Source organism: Danio aesculapii, chromosome 11 (genome assembly GCF_903798145.1).
Source record: "Danio aesculapii chromosome 11, fDanAes4.1, whole genome shotgun sequence".
NCBI lineage: Eukaryota > Metazoa > Chordata > Actinopteri > Cypriniformes > Danionidae > Danio > Danio aesculapii.
In genome coordinates, this window is record NC_079445.1 from 16,858,468 (window position 1) to 16,872,231 (window position 13,764).

Consider the following 13,764-nt stretch of genomic DNA (forward strand, 5'->3'; position numbering starts at 1 on the left):
TCGAAGCATGTTATGCCAAAATTGAGTGTCATCTTCACGAAAATAGTTGCAAAAACATACACGTACACATATGTGCCACAGTCCAGCCTCCATCAGTAAAGTGGCGAGGTGGCCGGGTGGTTAAGGCGATGGACTGCTAATCCATTGTGCTCTGCACGCGTGGGTTAGAATCCCATCCTCATCGCTCAAATGCTCTGGCATTTGAGAGATCCCGGTAATTCAGTGGAAGGTGTTACTCGTGCCCTCTTAGCGTTTTGAAGGATGTTGCTGCAAAATTGAATGTCATCTGTATCGAAAGCAGCTGCAAATACATACATATATGCCAAAGTCCAGCCCCCATCAGGAAAGTGGCTTCATGCATGACGAGGTGGCCGAGTGGTTAAGGCGATGGACTGCTAATCCATTGTGCTCTGCATGCATGGGTTCGAATCCCATCCTCGTCGTTCATTTAAGGGAGCCCGGTGCTTCCGGGGAAGTTATCTTACTCGCACCATCTTCGTGCTTCGAAGCATGTTATGGCAAAATTGAATGTCATCTTACCGAATATTTTTGCAAAATAGTTGCAAAAACATCCATATACACATATGTGCCACAGTCCAGCCTCCATCAGGAAAGCAAGAACATATGTGACAAGGTGGCCGAGTGGTTAAGGCGATGGACTGCTAATTGATTCTGCTGATGAGGTGGCCGAGTAGTTAAGGTGATGCACTTCTAATCCATTTTGCACTGCATGTGTGGGTTTGAATCCCATCCTCGTCGCTCATTTGCTCTGGTGTTTGAGAGAGCCCGGTGCTTCCGTGGAAGGTGTTTTACTCGCACCCTCCTAGCGTTTTGAAGGATGTTATGGTAAAAGTTAATCCAGCCTCCGGCAGGGATGGACGGCAAATCCACTGTGCTCCGCCTGTGTGGGTTCAAATCCCATTCTCGTCGTTCAATTGCTTTTGCATTTCAGAGAGCCTGGTGCTTCCATGGAAGGTTTCTTACACGCACTCTGCTTGCATTCTAAAGAATGTTATGGTACAGGTTAATCCAGCCTGCTGCATGTTTAGGAGCTCAACGAAAGTTGCAACATGTTAATGAAACAGAAGCACAGCTATCCTTTTCAACAGAACATTAAGCCTACTAAAAGGCTGACAAAAATTGCCAGAGCTGACTGTATTTCAAGTCATCTCAGCGAGGTATTGGGTAAAGTTTTCAACCAGCAATGATCACGCCTCGGATAGACCTCATAGGCTACGCTATTGCCTCTGCGAAAGAATAGCTGAACTCTTCTGTGTACCAATCTGGACATGCAACGACAAGGTGGCATCAAATTTTAAACTGCCAGCAATCAGCCCTCTGGCACTAATGAGTGCATGCCGTGTCAGCAGAACAGGGTATTGATTTGTCCAAAAATAATTACTTATACATTGTTTCATTTTTACTTAAAAGAAAAGTATACACTACTTATGTGAATCTGGGAGAAGAGAATTGTGGGTAATCTGGTAAAGGGGGCGGAGTCACAACGCTGAACGGCAGAGAAAAGGGATGAGATTGGGATGTATTTATTGGGCTGTACAGGGATTGGGGTAAGGTAATGAAGAATGCAAGGGCACTGAAACCATATTTTGACAGAAATCCAAGGTCAGCGATGCTGCCGTTTTTAGACTCAGGCATTCTGTCTAGTTTCTCTCCAACAAAACCAGAAGAAACATGTTGCAGTTAATGTTGAACAATAAAGCCTGGTTTATACTTCTGTGTCAAGTGATCAGCGTGATCCACGGCGCAAGCCTTGCGCGTAGCCGTGCACTTATACTTCTGCGCACTGTTTCTGTTGCTCTGCAATACACTTCCGAAACGCTAGGTGGCAGTAGGTGTTTATGTTTCTCTGTGTTGAGTTTCTTTGCTGGTGTTTTGTTTTTTTCTGAACGCTTCTTTAATGTGCATGTGGCTCAAATTCGCTCATTTTGAGGCAGGAACCAGTGGACGTGCAACAACTCTAATTAAAAGGTAAACACAAAACAACAGTCTCCATGCGGAGCTCCTTCATGGGACTCCACACTTTTTTTTTTTTCATGGGACTCCACACTTCACGCTCGTGAGGCTCTCACCTCCGCCCACACTCGTCAGCGCTACCAAGTCGACCAATCTCAGAGCTACGCGTACGCGTTACATTTTTTGAGAGGTGCGCGTCAATGTCGCCGACGGCCACAGCGAGGTGCTATGCAACTACGTGTAGGCTGCGCCGTAGCATACGCGTGAGCTTGACGCCGAGGTATAAATCAGCCCTAACTCTGGGGCACTGATCAGAGCTACTGATAAAGCTCCTTATGACAACCTTTATCTTCATCTTTTCTGTAAAAACATCCATTCGAGTCCCAAAAGTTAATCCTTTCTCTAGCACAACGCTGTGCTTACACGTGACGAGGTGGCCGAGTGCTTAGGTTAGTATGTTGTACTCTGCAAGTTCTGGTTTAAATCCCATCCTCATAGTTTCACTGTTTTGAGAGAGGCAACTGCTTCTGTCTAAGGTTTCTTACTTGCACCTCTCAGCGTCTTAAAGGATGTTTATGGCAAAATTGTGTGTGATACTTAGCGAAAATAGCTGCAAAAACATACGTATATGCCATAGACCAGTCTCCGTTAGGAGAGCACCTATATGCGTGGCGAGGTCGCTGAGAGGTCAAGGCGATGCACTGTTAATCCGTTTTGCTTTGCATGTGTGAGTTGAATTCCAGCCTGGTCATTCGTTTAAGAGAGCCCGGTTTTTACGTGGAAGGTAACTTACTTGCACCCTCTTCGTGCTTCGAAGCATGTTATGGCAAAATTGAGTGTCATCTTAACGAAAATAGTTGCAAAAACATACACGTACACATATGTGCCACAGTCCAGCCTCCATCAGTAAAGTGGCAAAGTATGTGACGAGGTGGCCGAGTGGTTAAGGCGATGGACTGCTAATCCATTGTGCTCTGCACGCGTGGGTTCGAATCCCATCCTCGTTGCTCAAATGCTCTGGCATTTGAGAGATCCCGGTAATTCAGTAGCAGGTGTATTACTCGTGCCCTCTTAGCGTTTTGAAGGATGTTGCTGAAAATTGAATGTCATCTGTATCGAAAGCAGCTGCAAATACATACATATATGCCAAAGTCCAGCCCCCATCAGGAAAGTGGCTTCATGCATGACGAGGTGGCCGAGTGGTTAAGGCGATGGACTGCTAATCCATTTTGCTCTGCATGCATGGGTTCCAATCCCATCCTCGTCGTTCATTTAAGGGAGCCCGGTGCTTCCGGGGAAGTTATCTTACTCGCACCATCTTCGTGCTTCGAAGCATGTTATGGCAAAATTGAATGTCATCTTACCGAATATTTTTGCAAAATAGTTGCAAAAACATCCATATACACATATGTGCCACAGTCCAGCCTCCATCAGGAAAGCAAGAACATATGTGACAAGGTGGCCGAGTGGTTAAGGCGATGGACTGCTAATTGATTCTGCTGATGAGGTGGCCGAGTAGTTAAGGTGATGCACTTCTAATCCATTTTGCACTGCATGTGTGGGTTTGAATCCCATCCTCGTCGCTCATTTGCTCTGGTGTTTGAGAGAGCCCGGTGTTTCCGTGGAAGGTGTTTTACTCGCACCCTCCTAGCGTTTTGAAGGATGTTATGGTAAAAGTTAATCCAGCCTCCGGCAGGGATGGACGGCAAATCCACTGTGCTCCGCCTGTGTGGGTTCAAATCCCATTCTCGTCGTTCAATTGCTTTTGCATTTCAGAGAGCCTGGTGCTTCCATGGAAGGTTTCTTACACGCACTCTGCTTGCATTCTAAAGAATGTTATGGTACAGGTTAATCCAGCCTGCTGCATGTTTAGGAGCTCAACGAAAGTTGCAACATGTTAATGAAACAGAAGCACAGCTATCCTTTTCAACAGAACATTAAGCCTACTAAAAGGCTGACAAAAATTGCCAGAGCTGACTGTATTTCAAGTCATCTCAGCGAGGTATTGGGTAAAGTTTTCAACCAGCAATGATCACGCCTCGGATAGACCTCATAGGCTACGCTATTGCCTCTGCGAAAGAATAGCTGTAACACCTATGAACTCTTCTGTGTACCAATCTGGACATGCAACGACAAGGTGGCATCAAATTTTAAACTGCCAGCAATCAGCCCTCTGGCACTAATGAGTGCATGCTGTGTCAGCAGAACAGGGTATTGATTTGTCCAAAAATAATTACTTATACATTGTTTCATTTTTACTTAAAAGAAAAGTATACACTACTTATGTGAATCTGGGAGAAGAGAATTGTGGGTAATCTGGTAAAGGGGGCGGAGTCACAACGCTGAACGGCAGAGAAAAGGGATGAGATTGGGATGTATTTATTGGGCTGTACAGGGATTGGGGTAAGGTAATGAAGAATGCAAGGGCACTGAAACCATATTTTGACAGAAATCCAAGGTCAGCGATGCTGCCGTTTTTAGACTCAGGCATTCTGTCTAGTTTCTCTCCAACAAAACCAGAAGAAACATGTTGCAGTTAATGTTGAACAATAAAGCCTGGTTTATACTTCTGTGTCAAGTGATCAGCGTGATCCACGGCGCAAGCCTTGCGCGTAGCCGTGCACTTATACTTCTGCGCACTGTTTCTGTTGCTCTGCAATACACTTCCGAAACGCTAGGTGGCAGTAGGTGTTTATGTTTCTCTGTGTTGAGTTTCTTTGCTGGTGTTTTGTTTTTTTCTGAACGCTTCTTTAATGTGCATGTGGCTCAAATTCGCTCATTTTGAGGCAGGAACCAGTGGACGTGCAACAACTCTAATTAAAAGGTAAACACAAAACAACAGTCTCCATGCGGAGCTCCTTCATGGGACTCCACACTTTTTTTTTTTCATGGGACTCCACACTTCACGCTCGTGAGGCTCTCACCTCCGCCCACACTCGTCAGCGCTACCAAGTCGACCAATCTCAGAGCTACGCGTACGCGTTACATTTTTTGAGAGGTGCGCGTCAATGTCGCCGACGGCCACAGCGAGGTGCTATGCAACTACGTGTAGGCTGCGCCGTAGCATACGCGTGAGCTTGACGCCGAGGTATAAATCAGCCCTAACTCTGGGGCACTGATCAGAGCTACTGATAAAGCTCCTTATGACAACCTTTATCTTCATCTTTTCTGTAAAAACATCCATTCGAGTCCCAAAAGTTAATCCTTTCTCTAGCACAACGCTGTGCTTACACGTGACGAGGTGGCCGAGTGCTTAGGTTAGTATGTTGTACTCTGCAAGTTCTGGTTTAAATCCCATCCTCATAGTTTCACTGTTTTGAGAGAGGCAACTGCTTCTGTCTAAGGTTTCTTACTTGCACCTCTCAGCGTCTTAAAGGATGTTTATGGCAAAATTGTGTGTGATACTTAGCGAAAATAGCTGCAAAAACATACGTATATGCCATAGACCAGTCTCCGTTAGGAGAGCACCTATATGCGTGGCGAGGTCGCTGAGAGGTCAAGGCGATGCACTGTTAATCCGTTTTGCTTTGCATGTGTGAGTTGAATTCCAGCCTGGTCATTCGTTTAAGAGAGCCCGGTTTTTACGTGGAAGGTAACTTACTTGCACCCTCTTCGTGCTTCGAAGCATGTTATGGCAAAATTGAGTGTCATCTTAACGAAAATAGTTGCAAAAACATACACGTACACATATGTGCCACAGTCCAGCCTCCATCAGTAAAATGGCAAAGTATGTGACAAGGTGGCCGAGTGGTTAAGGCGATAGACTGCTAATCCATTGTGCTCTGCACGCGTGGGTTCGAATCCCATCCTCGTCGCACAAATGCTCTGGCATTTGAGAGATCCCGGTAATTCAGTGGAAGGTGTATTACTCGTGCCCTCTTAGCGTTTTGAAGGATGTTGCTGCAAAATTGAATGTCATCTGTATCGAAAGCAACTGCAAATACATACATATATGCCAAAGTCCAGCCCCCATCAGAAAAGTGGCTACATGCATGACGAGGTGGCCGAGTGGTTAAGGCGATGGACTGCTAATCCATTGTGCTCTGCATGCATGGGTTCGAATCCCATCCTCGTCGTTCATTTAAGGGAGCCCGGTGCTTCCGGGGAAGTTATCTTACTCGCACCATCTTCGTGCTTCGAAGCATGTTATGGCAAAATTGAATGTCATCTTACCGAATATTTTTGCAAAATAGTTGCAAAAACATCCATATACACATATGTGCCACAGTCCAGCCTCCATCAGGAAAGCGAGAACATATGTGACAAGGTGGCCGAGTGGTTAAGGCGATGGACTGCTAATTGATTCTGCTGATGAGGTGGCCGAGTAGTTAAGGTGATGCACTTCTAATCCATTTTGCACTGCATGTGTGGGTTTGAATCCCATCCTCGTCGCTCATTTGCTCTGGTGTTTGAGAGAGCCCGGTGCTTCCGTGGAAGGTGTTTTACTCGCACCCTCCTAGCGTTTTGAAGGATGTTATGGTAAAAGTTAATCCAGCCTCCGGCAGGGATGGACGGCAAATCCACTGTGCTCCGCCTGTGTGGGTTCAAATCCCATTCTCGTCGTTCAATTGCTTTTGCATTTCGGAGAGCCTGGTGCTTCCATGGAAGGTTTCTTACACGCACTCTGCTTGCATTCTAAAGAATGTTATGGTACAGGTTAATCCAGCCTGCTGCATGTTTAGGAGCTCAACGAAAGTTGCAACATGTTAATGAAACAGAAGCACAGCTATCCTTTTCAACAGAACATTAAGCCTACTAAAAGGCTGACAAAAATTGCCAGAGCTGACTGTATTTCAAGTCATCTCAGCGAGGTATTGGGTAAAGTTTTCAACCAGCAATGATCACGCCTCGGATAGACCTCATAGGCTACGATATTGCCTCTGCGAAAGAATAGCTGTAACAGCTATGAACTCTTCTGTGTACCAATCTGGACATGCAACGACAAGGTGGCATCAAACTTTAAACTGCCAGCAATCAGCCCTCTGGCACTAATGAGTGCATGCTGTGTCAGCAGAACAGGGTATTGATTTGTCCAAAAATAATTACTTATACATTGTTTCATTTTTACTTAAAAGAAAAGTATACACTACTTATGTGAATCTGGGAGAAGAGAATTGTGGGTAATCTGGTAAAGGGGGCGGAGTCACAACGCTGAACGGCAGAGAAAAGGGATGAGATTGGGATGTATTTATTGGGCTGTACAGGGATTGGGGTAAGGTTATGAAGAATGCAAGGGCACTGAAACCATATTTTGACAGAAATCCAAGGTCAGCGATGCTGCCGTTTTTAGACTCAGGCATTCTGTCTAGTTTCTCTCCAACAAAACCAGAAGAAACATGTTGCAGTTAATGTTGAACAATAAAGCCTGGTTTATACTTCTGTGTCAAGTGATCAGCGTGATCCACGGCGCAAGCCTTGCGCGTAGGCGTGCACTTATATTTCTGCGCACTGTTTCTGTTGCTCTGCAATACACTTCCGAAACGCTAGCTGGCAGTAGGTGTTTATGTTTCTCTGTGTTGAGTTTCTTTGCTGGTGTTTTGTTTTTTTCTGAACGCTTCCTTAATGTGCATGTGGCTCAAATTCGCTCATTTTGAGGCAGGAACCAGTGGACGTGCAACAACTTTAATTAAAAGGTAAACACAAAACAACAGTCTCCATGCGGAGCTCCTTCATGGGACTCCACACTTTTTTTTTTTTCATGGGACTCCACACTTCACGCTCGTGAGGCTCTCACCTCCGCCCACACTCGTCAGCGCTACCAAGTCGACCAATCTCAGAGCTACGCGTACGCGTTACATTTTTTGAGAGGTGCGCGTCAATGTCGCCGACGGCCACAGCGAGGTGCTATGCAACTACGTGTAGGCTGCGCCTTAGCATTTGCGTGAGCTTGACGCCGAGGTATAAATCAGCCCTAACTCTGGGGCACTGATCAGAGCTACTGATAAAGCTCCTTATGACAACCTTTATCTTCATCTTTTCTGTAAGAACATCCATTCGAGTCCCAAAAGTTAATCCTTTCTCTAGCACAACGCTGTGCTTACACGTGACGAGGTGGCCGAGTGCTTAGGTTAGTATGTTGTACTCTGCAAGTTCTGGTTTAAATCCCATCCTCATAGTTTCACTGTGTTGAGAGAGGCAACTGCTTCTGTCTAAGGTTTCTTACTTGCACCTCTCAGCGTCTTAAAGGATGTTTATGGCAAAATTGTGTGTAATACTTAGCGAAAATAGCTGCAAAAACATACGTATATGCCATAGACCAGTCTCCATTAGGAGAGCACCTATATGCGTGGCGAGGTGGCTGAGTGGTCAAGGCGATGCACTGCTAATCCGTTTTGCTTTGCATGTGTGAGTTGAATTCCAGCCTGGGCATTCGTTTAAGAGAGCCCGGTGTTTACGTGGAAGGTAACTTACTTGCACCCTCTTCGTGCTTCGAAGCATGTTATGGCAAAATTAAGTGTCATCTTAACGAAAATAGTTGCAAAAACATACACGTCCACATATGTGCCACAGTCCAGCCTCCATCAGTAAAGTGGCAAAGTATGTGACGAGGTGGCCGAGTGGTTAAGGCGATGGACTGCTAATCCATTGTGCTCTGCACGCGTGGGTTCGAATCCCATCCTCGTCGCTCAAATGCTCTGGCATTTGAGAGATCCCGGTAATTCAGTGGAAGGTGTATTACTCCGTGCCCTCTTAGCGTTTTGAAGGATGTTGCTGCAAAATTTAATGTCATCTGTATCGAAAGCAGCTGCAAATACATACATATATGCCAAAGTCCAGCCCCCATCAGGAAAGTGGCTTCATGCATGACGAGGTGGCCGAGTGGTTAAGGCGATGGACTGCTAATCCATTGTGCTCTGCATGCATGGGTTCGAATCCCATACTCGTCGTTCATTTAAGGGAGCCCGGTGCTTCCGGGGAAGGTATCTTACTCGCACCATCTTCGTGCTTCGAAGCATGTTATGGCAAAATTGAATGTCATCTTACCAAATATTTTTGCAAAATAGTTGCAAAAACATACATATACACATATGTGCCACAGTCCAGCCTCCATCAGGAAGCGAGAACATATGTGACAAGGTGGCCGAGTGGTTAAGGCGATGGACTGCTAATTGATTCTGCTGATGAGGTGGCCGAGTAGTTAAGGTGATGCACTTCTAATCCATTTTGCACTGCATGTGTGGGTTTGAATCCCATCCTCGTCGCTCATTTGCTCTGGTGTTTGAGAGAGCCCGGTGCTTCCGTGGAAGGTGTTTTACTCGCACCCTCCTAGCGTTTGAAGGATGTTATGGTAAAAGTTAATCCAGCCTCCGGCAGGGATGGACGGCAAATCCACTGTGCTCCGCCTGTGTGGGTTCAAATCCCATTCTCGTCGTTCAATTGCTTTTGCATTTCAGAGAGCCTGGTGCTTCCATGGAAGGTTTCTTACACGCACTCTGCTTGCATTCTGAAGAATGTTATGGTACAGGTTAATCCAGCCTGCTGCATGTTTAGGAGCTCAACGAAAGTATCAACATGTTAATGAAACAGAATCACAGCTATCCTTTTCAACAGAACATTAAGCCTACTAAAAGGCTGACAAAAATTGCCAGAGCTGACTGTATTTCAAGTCATCTCAGCGAGGTATTGGGTAAAGTTTTCAACCAGCAATGATCACGCCTCGGATAGACCTCATAGGCTACGATATTGCCTCTGCGAAAGAATAGCTGTAACAGCTATGAACTCTTCTGTGTACCAATCTGGACATGCAACGACAAGGTGGCATCAAACTTTAAACTGCCAGCAATCAGCCCTCTGGCATCAATGAGTGCATGCTGTGTCAGCAGAACAGGGTATTGATTTGTCCAAAAATAATTACTTATACATTGTTTCATTTTTACTTAAAAGAAAAGTATACACTACTTATGTGAATCTGGGAGAAGAGAATTGTGGGTAATCTGGTAAAGGGGGCGGAGTCACAACGCTGAACGGCAGAGAAAGGGATGAGATTGGAATGTATTTATTGGGCTGTACAGGGATTGGGGTAAGGTAATGAAGATGCAAGGGCACTGAAACCATATTTTGACAGAAATCCAAGGTCAGCGATGCTGCCGTTTTTAGACTCAGGCATTCTGTCTAGTTTCTCCTCCAACAAAACCAGAAGAAACATGTTGCAGTTAATGTTGAACAATAAAGCCTGGTTTATACTTCTGTGTCAAGTGATCAGCGTGATCCACGGCGCAAGCCTTGCGCGTAGCAGTGCACTTATACTTCTGCGCACTGTTTCTGTTGCTCTGCAATACACTTCCGAAACGCTAGCTGGCAGTAGGTGTTTATGTTTCTCTGTGTTGAGTTTCTTCGCTGGTGTTTTGTTTTTTTCTGAACGCTTCCTTAATGTGCATGTGGCTCAAATTCGCTCATTTTGAGGCAGGAACCAGTGGACGTGCAACAACTTTAATTAAAAGGTAAACACAAAACAACAGTCTCCATGCGGAGCTCCTTCATGGGACTCCACACTTTTTTTTTTTTCATGGGACTCCACACTTCACGCTCGTGAGGCTCTCACCTCCGCCCACACTCGTCAGCGCTACCAAGTCGACCAATCTCAGAGCTACGCGTACGCGTTACATTTTTTGAGAGGTGCGCGTCAATGTCGCCGACGGCCACAGTGAGGTGCTATGCAACTACGTGTAGGCTGCGCCGTAGCATACGCGTGAGCTTGACGCCGAGGTATAAATCAGCCCTAACTCGGGGCACTGATCAGAGCTACTGATAAGCTCCTTATGACAACCTTTATCTTCATTCTTTTCTGTAAGAACATCCATTCGAGTCCCAAAAGTTAATCCTTTCTCTAGCACAACGCTGTGCTTACACGTGACGAGGTGGCCGAGTGCTTAGGTTAGTATGTTGTACTCTGCAAGTTCTGGTTTAAATCCCATCCTCATAGTTTCACTGTTTTGAGAGAGGCAACTGCTTCTGTCTAAGGTTCTTACTTGCACCTCTCGCGTCTTAAAGGATGTTTATGGCAAAATTGTTGTAATACTAGCGAAAATAGCTGCAAATACATACGTATATGCCATAGACCAGTCTCCATTATGTGCTGGATCGCCTTTATTCAATCACCCTAATTAAATAAAGATAAACCAGAATCCTCCCTTCGCTATATTTCTTAGCTAGAGTTTAGTTAAAGGATCGTCTTTATAATGTATTTTGCTAGAGAATAAATTAGATTCATACTTTACCACACAGGGTAACTCTTGATGGGTGCTGGAAAATGAAGTCAATGTCCACTCCAGTTGAAGAAAAGTAATAAATACACTTTTATTAATAAAATAAAATCCAGTGAAAAGGTAGAATAAACAAAAGACAAATGACAGAAACAAAATCCTTACTTATCCTCCGTTGAGGATAAAGGGCAACCAACCTCATATACAGAAGTCGGAAAGCGCAAAGCTGGTCAGTTTGGTTCAGCTTTTTACTTCTCAAATCAGGTCATGCACATAACTACACCTCATATATCAGTGAGGACTTGACATACTGCATGTAATTACCGGTACACCATCTGGGTTTTACCTAATATATCAAAACACTAATTATAAATCACTAAAGGACCAACCAATATAATGTCTGACCTCTCAGTTAAGAATTCTACTATTCAGCAAAACTTATAGGTCATGTCTTATGTGAACAAATTTATAGCTGTTACATAGGCACATCTTAGAACATAATCAACATACAAACACTCTCATACACATTGTCTAGATACTTTTAAGGCATTAAGCATTCCACAAGGTATTAGCAATGAGAGACACCCCTAATTTACGATGACTTTGAGACCTCCCGTCTTAGCGAGCAGAGTCTCTGGTCTTCAGGGTCAGCTGCGCGAGCTGTGTGCACTCCGAGGGTAGGTAGTCAGGAGAGGGTAAGAACAGATGAGGGTCCAAGGGAGGTAGCATCTCCCTTCCTCTCCGTTCCTGTGTCCTGCGCGCCCTCTTCTGGTCACGTCATGCTCTTCTCTTGCTCTTGACTGTTTCAGATAAAGTTGAACTCTGAAGTATTGGAATGTCAGAATACAGGAGAGGTTTGCGTTGGTATTTTCGTTGTCTCACGTTAATAATGGCACCATTCGTTCCATGGGCACCATTCACTACATCCCCTCTTGCCATATGGAGTTGAGACACAAAATACTCATTATCTAATTCATTTAACACACAAGTTTCATATATACACTGTTGGAGTTGAACAGCCCATCCATCCGTGCCTATTAACCAAAGATTGAATAATTTCTCTTTTACGGTAAAATAGCTGGACAGTTAGCAAGTTACTTTGACCCATAGAAGCCAATAGGCGTCGGCCAATTCTTTTCGTCTGCGAGAAAGGCCGTGAGGTCTTTGGTAAATTCCAAATCTGGGCGTTCGACAGTCGCAGAATTAACCCGTTGTGCCAGAGGATTTCCTCCATCTTGGTACTCTCCCAACGGCCGTCCCTCCACACCAGGACATATTCCTGTGTAGGATATGCAGGGTTCCATTACAATCGACTATACCCATTTGGACTTTGCCATTTACCCAATAAGGTCGAACAAAAACTTGCTACACGCCCTGCTTCGTGTATAACCACGGGAGCCCATGGTAAAATTAATTGACCTTTAGCGGTCGTTAATTTTGACAACAACGGCTGTAATTGGCCCTCATTCCAACAGAGAATATAATGAATCGTGTTAAAATTTAGATCATTGTTCATAAAACATTTCATACAACATTGAAATTCCTTCCCCTTGCTGTGATAACAAATTTTGCACATTCTCTTATTATGGTTACAGGTGTTATAGGTCAGGTTGTCGTCACTTGATCCTTCCCCTCTCGAAATCTAAAAAAATCAATATGTCATAATTACCCAAATGTCATAATTATATAACAATTACATCTGTCTGTTTCATTATTATCCCATAATCTGTTCTAACCTTGTTAAACAATCATTATGGAGTACATAAATGAAAACGGTTGGTCCCCAGTTTCATATACAGTGATTTAAAAAAAAAGTTCAAATAAAATTTAATCGTTTTTCAAAAAATCACAAAAACATAAAACTTAAAACCCACTGATAACACTGTGCCTTGCGCCCAGATATGTTCGGCACCTCGTTATGATCGAATAAACAGCATTACTACTATTAATGCAACCATAACTGATTTTCCTTCTCATTAAATTCCCATATTTCTGGGTCATCATAGTAATTATTCATTCACAATTTAAGATGATTAGAATTTAATTACCTGAGCAAGGTTTTTTCCCGACACAATGTTATCAGTTCTTCCATGATTTTCATTCACAGATGCCATTTCCAGATTTCAAAGATTTTTAGTCTATCAGAGAGCTGTATCAAGCGAGTCTGCACCTCAAGGCGTTTGTTTAGACAATTTGCACAACAGGCCTTTATACAGGTATCAAACATGTGTTTTACTCGTCATCTCGATACCTCTGACCTCAACCGCCCATAATTTTCCTCTGCATGGACTGCAAAGATTCCCTAGAGCACCACAAAGTTGTGCCATCTTGAGGGAGACAGATACAATTAACACAACTGCAAATATGCAGCCTGCAATGATCAAAATTAACTTAATCCATTTCCACCATCCTATGACAGTTTGTTTAACAATTTCAACTGCTGTTCCCGCACCCAAACTAAATATCACACCTGTATTCAGTAAAGTCTTTCTGATTTTGACTAGTATGGGAACATCCTCTGTGACAATATCTAAAGCTGAGATCCAATTGTGCATAAAGTGCCAATTAGGACCGATGCTCGTCCCCT

General features: G+C 44.2%; 10 non-coding genes across 10 annotated transcripts; 6 read left to right on the plus strand and 4 right to left on the minus strand.

The window, feature by feature from the left end:
* Positions 1-361: 361 nt before the first annotated feature.
* On the plus strand, positions 362-443 carry trnas-gcu (transfer RNA serine (anticodon GCU)). The gene has a single exon. It is a non-coding gene; the product is annotated as a tRNA-Ser (tRNA).
* Positions 444-1,118: 675 nt separating this feature from the next.
* LOC130237843 (U4 spliceosomal RNA) lies at positions 1,119-1,259 on the minus strand. The gene has a single exon (XR_008838579.1). It is a non-coding gene; the product is annotated as a U4 spliceosomal RNA (small nuclear RNA).
* A 1,640-nt stretch (positions 1,260-2,899) lies between these two features.
* On the plus strand, positions 2,900-2,981 carry trnas-gcu (transfer RNA serine (anticodon GCU)). Its single transcript has one exon. It is a non-coding gene; the product is annotated as a tRNA-Ser (tRNA).
* A 935-nt stretch (positions 2,982-3,916) lies between these two features.
* On the minus strand, positions 3,917-4,057 carry LOC130237844 (U4 spliceosomal RNA). The gene has a single exon (XR_008838580.1). It is a non-coding gene; the product is annotated as a U4 spliceosomal RNA (small nuclear RNA).
* A 1,650-nt stretch (positions 4,058-5,707) lies between these two features.
* trnas-gcu (transfer RNA serine (anticodon GCU)) lies at positions 5,708-5,789 on the plus strand. The gene has a single exon. It is a non-coding gene; the product is annotated as a tRNA-Ser (tRNA).
* A 179-nt stretch (positions 5,790-5,968) lies between these two features.
* trnas-gcu (transfer RNA serine (anticodon GCU)) lies at positions 5,969-6,050 on the plus strand. Its single transcript has one exon. It is a non-coding gene; the product is annotated as a tRNA-Ser (tRNA).
* A 675-nt stretch (positions 6,051-6,725) lies between these two features.
* On the minus strand, positions 6,726-6,866 carry LOC130237841 (U4 spliceosomal RNA). Its single transcript, XR_008838577.1, has one exon. It is a non-coding gene; the product is annotated as a U4 spliceosomal RNA (small nuclear RNA).
* Positions 6,867-8,517: 1,651 nt separating this feature from the next.
* trnas-gcu (transfer RNA serine (anticodon GCU)) lies at positions 8,518-8,599 on the plus strand. The gene has a single exon. It is a non-coding gene; the product is annotated as a tRNA-Ser (tRNA).
* Positions 8,600-8,779: 180 nt separating this feature from the next.
* trnas-gcu (transfer RNA serine (anticodon GCU)) lies at positions 8,780-8,861 on the plus strand. Its single transcript has one exon. It is a non-coding gene; the product is annotated as a tRNA-Ser (tRNA).
* Positions 8,862-9,534: 673 nt separating this feature from the next.
* Positions 9,535-9,675, minus strand: LOC130237842 (U4 spliceosomal RNA). The gene has a single exon (XR_008838578.1). It is a non-coding gene; the product is annotated as a U4 spliceosomal RNA (small nuclear RNA).
* Positions 9,676-13,764: the final 4,089 nt, after the last annotated feature.